The sequence below is a fragment of the Salvelinus sp. IW2-2015 genome, unplaced genomic scaffold (genome assembly GCF_002910315.2).
Source record: "Salvelinus sp. IW2-2015 unplaced genomic scaffold, ASM291031v2 Un_scaffold1047, whole genome shotgun sequence".
Classification (NCBI taxonomy): domain Eukaryota; kingdom Metazoa; phylum Chordata; class Actinopteri; order Salmoniformes; family Salmonidae; genus Salvelinus; species Salvelinus sp. IW2-2015.
This window is the reverse complement of record NW_019942702.1, coordinates 9356-14010: the sequence shown is the minus strand read 5'-3', so window position 1 is coordinate 14010 and position 4655 is coordinate 9356. Positions and strand designations below refer to the sequence as shown.

Genomic DNA, 4655 nt, shown 5'->3' with positions numbered 1-4655 from the left:
TCTTGGGCAGCAAGCAGAGGTAGTGTGTTTTTATTGGGCAAGAGCAGGGTAGTGGTTTTTTATTGGGGCACAGAGCAGGGTAGTGGTGTTTTTTATTTGGGGACAGAGCTAGGGGTAGTGTGTTTTTATTGGGCACAGAGAGGGGTAGTGGTGTTTTTTATTGGGCACAGAGCAGGGTAGTGTGTTTTTTTAGTATAGGGCAGCGAGCAGGGTGAGTGGTGTTTTTATTGGGCAGAGAGAGGGTAGTTGTGTTTTTATTGGGGCACAGAGGAGGGTAGTTGTGTTTTATTTGGGCACAGAGCAGGGTAGTGTGTTTTTATGTGGGGCACCAGAGCAGGGTAGTGTGTTTTTATTGGGCACGAGAGCAGGGGTAGTTGTGGTGTTTTTATTGGCACGCGAGAGGTTGTGAGTGTTTTTTATTGGGCAGCAGAGCAAGGGTAGTGTGTTTTTATTGGGACAGACAGCAGGGTGTGGTTGTTTTTATTGGGCCAGAGAGCAGGGGTAGTGTGGTTTTTATTGGGCACAGAGAGGGTAGTGAGAGGGTAGTGAGTTTTTCCCTGATTTACAATTACCATTTTGTATGTTTTACTATATAATGTCTTCCAGATAGCCATGTTTCCTCATGTGCTTGCATGCACCTCTCCTAAATCAAGGTGTTTTGGTACTTCCCTTATGCACTATGCTTTTCTACACTCTTACTAAACCATAGGTCAATGTAGTCTACCAGTCAACTYTCTAACCTSCCCTRTATTCATAGTGACAGTAGCGGTGGGTGGATGTTTATCCAGATCTGCAAAATGCTAACTAGCAATCATAACACACATAAAATCATTCAAATCTGCACCCAATGTTCAATATAAATCCACTCGATAGAAGAGTAGCTGAGAGTTCTCCTTACTTCATGAAAGAACAGTGAAGACATGAAACATGCAGCTCAAAAACCTCCCCTATTGATCTTGTTTAGGGACAATACAGTTATCCTACCTAGATTATAGTACCCTACAACACCGCAATGCAATGAAAAATTGCATTACTGTTTTCAATTGAGTACAATTCTACTCTAGGATGTAAACTGCAGTGAAAATGTAATTTGAATAATGGCGCAAAAGCCCTGTGCTATGAATGGTTCATTCCATGGATCAGTTGTGGGTCTCCTCTGGACAGATTGTAGAAAAGGCCCAGTAGCAGGCCAGTCTGGCTGGAGTTTTACTTCTGATGCTGATCATCATTCTCATAAGTCTTCTTCACGTAGGCCTGTGTTCCCAGCAGGCACAGTTATTCAGGGAAACTTAACACGCGTTTCTGTCTCCTTTCCCATCTATTTCGAGACCTAGAACCTAAAGCCTAAATATAGTCGCAATGTTTCAGTCTGATAACGCTTCTTCAAAAGTCTCCTGTAGGCTACCTGCTCACATGCGTCCACTCCACTCGAATATACACCGAGTGTACAAAACATTAGGAACACCTTCCTAATATTGAGTTGCACCCCATTTTGCCCTCAGAATAGACTCAAGTCGTAGKGGCATGGAGTCTACAAGGTGTACAAAGCGTTCCACAGGGATGCTGGACCATGTTGACTCCAATGCTTCCCACAGTTGTCAAGTTGGCTGGATGTCCTTTGGATGGTAGACCATTCTTGATACACACAGGAAACTGTTGATTGTGAAAACCCAGCAGCATTGCAGTTCTTGACACACAAACTGGTGTGCCTGGCACCTACTACCATACCCTGTTCAAAGGCACTTAGATATATTTTGTCTTGCCCATGACCCTTTGAGTGGAACAAATACACAATCCATGTCTTAATTGTCTCAAGGCTTAAAAATCCTTCTTTAACCTGTCTCCTCCCCTTCATCTACACTGATTTAAGTGCATTTAACAAGTGACATCAATAAGTGATCATAGCTTTCACCTGGATTCCCCTGGTCAGTCTATATCATGGGAAGAGCAGTTCCTATGTTTGTTACACTTCAGTGTAATTTCCAGATGTTTTGTACACTCAGTGTAATTCCAGCATCTTAACTGAGCAACGCCCAATCGATCAATGGAAAGAGACATCTGTTACAAAACAGCAAAAAGTGTAATGACATTCTTAGATTGTGAATCCAAGCCTTCGATACTGAGTAAGTCTACAAGGTAGGGGGGATGTATTCTCTGTCAGATAGACATTCTCTACTTGATTGTGGAGTTGAAAACACAAACCATGATGATAAGCGCTGCTTATTGGTTGTGTGTGYTGCATTGGCACAGAAACCTGTTGGTTGAAACACAGGAGGTTGGTGGCACCAGCAGAATTAGTGGAATGGTATCAAATACGTGAAACGCATGTTTTCCATGTGTTTGATGCCATTCCATCTGCTCCGTTCCAGACATTATTATGAGCCGTCCTCCCCTCAGCAGCCTCCACTGGTGGAAAAAATCATTGCAAATATTTTATATAATTATAAATATAGCATCAAACTGTTAAAAATCTGATTTCCCCCTAGCTGATCATTGTCTGCTGCCTGCTCTGATTGTAGTGTAATGAGACAAGCAGGGAGAGTGAGCTCGTCTGTGGTGGTCGACGAACCCTCAACCTTCTGGCCCATAGCCCTGCGTGGCATCAACTGTACCACGAAACCATGCTGAAGTAGCAACGTTACAGGACAAGGAGAAGGTCTGAGTAGACCCAGTAAATGTTGTGGACACTCAACCTGTTTTTCTTTCCATCAGAAAGTTCCAGGAAAATTCAAAAAACTGTTTTTGGAACTGGAGCTGTTGACAGTAAGTTCATTCTTTTTTATTGTTGAAGAGATCCTGTAATAATGAACGGGACTATACATGGAATTATGCCTTGTTCGTATAGTACTAGGAACATATTGGGTCATCTGGTCATTATATAGGCTACATGTTTTCACTGTTGAGTTAATAAAAGCAGGACACGTGATCATTTTCACTAGGTCTGGTCTCTTGGGACACAGTAACAGATGTTAGGGGTTGTGAGGGCTTCTGCAGTGCACATGTTTGAGTCCCAAATGGCACCCTATGCKTTACGTAGTGCACTAGTTTTGACCAGATCCCTATAGGCCCTGGTCATAAGTATTCACTATATAGGGAATATGTTGCCATTTGGGACGCCGATACCACGTTTCTCCCCAAAGACAAGCATCACACATCACATCTGTCTCAACATGTCTTCACAGGACCCCTCTCTCAACCACAAAGCCTACAGGGACACTTTCAAGAAGACCAAGACGCCGAAGATCCCTTTCCTTCCTCTGCTACTGAAAGGTGCCTAAAACACTGCATGTTGCTGTCATCACTGCCTCCTGAACCCTGCAGTGTTCTGTAATGTTACTGTCATCACTGCCTCCTAGTCATCACTGCCTCCTGAACCCTGCAGTGGTCTTGTAATGTTACAGTCATCACTGCCTCCTGAACCCTGCAGTGGTCTGTAATGTTACTGTCATCACTGCCCTCCTGAACCCTGCAGTGGTCTGTAATGTTACTGTCATCACTGCCTCCTGAACCCTGCGGTGGTCTGTAATGTTACTGTCATCACTGCCTCCTGAACCCTGCAGTGGTCTGTAATGTTACTGTCATCACTGCTCCTGAACCCTGCGGTGGTCTGTAATGTTACTGTCATCACTACCTTCTGAACCCTGCGTGATCTGAAATTCAGACAGAAATATTGTGAGCTAAACTTAAATCAGGATCGACGAACTAGCACTCAAATATTTTAACGCTGCTACATTGTTCCCTTTCTCATAGATATCACTTTCATTCACGAGGGCAACAAAACGTTTCTCGTAACCTGGTGAATTTTGAAAAGCTGGTAAGTTGTCCCAGGATGACGGAGGGGGTTGAACATGTCAGTGTACCCAGTGTTTCCTCACTATAGACGGTCTCTAACGCAGAACAAGGGCCTCTAAATATGTGATGGATGTGTATTTGATGTGTATTTGAAGTGTATTTGATGTGTATTTGAAGTGTATTTGAAGTGTATTTGATGTGTATTTGGTGTGTATTTGATGTATTTTGTGTGTATTTGGTGTGTATTTGATGTGTATTTGATGTGTATTTGATGTGTTTTGATGTGTATTGTGTCCATCTCCTCTTGCAGCACATGATAGCCGACACGGTGCGTCTATCAACACTGTCAGGAGGATCACATGGGTGGGTGACGTGTGTGTGTGTGTCTTACTCTCACACAGCTTAGATCAGCAATGACCATCAACTTTGATGAGTTTCTCTGAACCTCCATACTCATGTCATTACTTACACGCAGTAGACAGGTCACAGTGTTGACGTTACAGTCATCCACTATAACATAGTAAACAGGTCACAGTGTTGACGTTCTACAGTCATCCACTATAACACACAGTAAACAGGTCACAGTGTTGACGTTCTACAGTCATCCACTATAACACAGTAAACAGTTCACAGTGTTGACTTTCTACAGTCATCCACTATAACACAGTAGACAGGTCACAGTGTTGACTTTCTAGTCATCCACTATAACACAGTAGACAGGTCACAGTGTTGACTTTCTACAGTCATCCACTATAACACAGTAAACAGGTCACAGTGTTGACTTTCTACAGTCATCCACTATAACACAGTAGACAGGTCACAGTGTTACGTTCTACAGTCATCCACTATAACACAGTACACAG

At 43.1% G+C, this 4655-nt stretch overlaps 1 long non-coding RNA gene across 1 annotated transcript; it reads left to right on the top strand.

Annotated features, from left to right (window-relative positions):
• Nucleotides 1–1986: 1986 nt before the first annotated feature.
• On the top strand, nt 1987–4156 carry LOC112069561 (uncharacterized). Its single transcript, XR_002893758.2, has 4 exons — nt 1987–2763; nt 3183–3270; nt 3751–3814; nt 4103–4156. It is a non-coding gene; the product is annotated as an uncharacterized lncRNA (long non-coding RNA).
• The last annotated feature ends 499 nt before the right edge of the window (nt 4157–4655 follow it).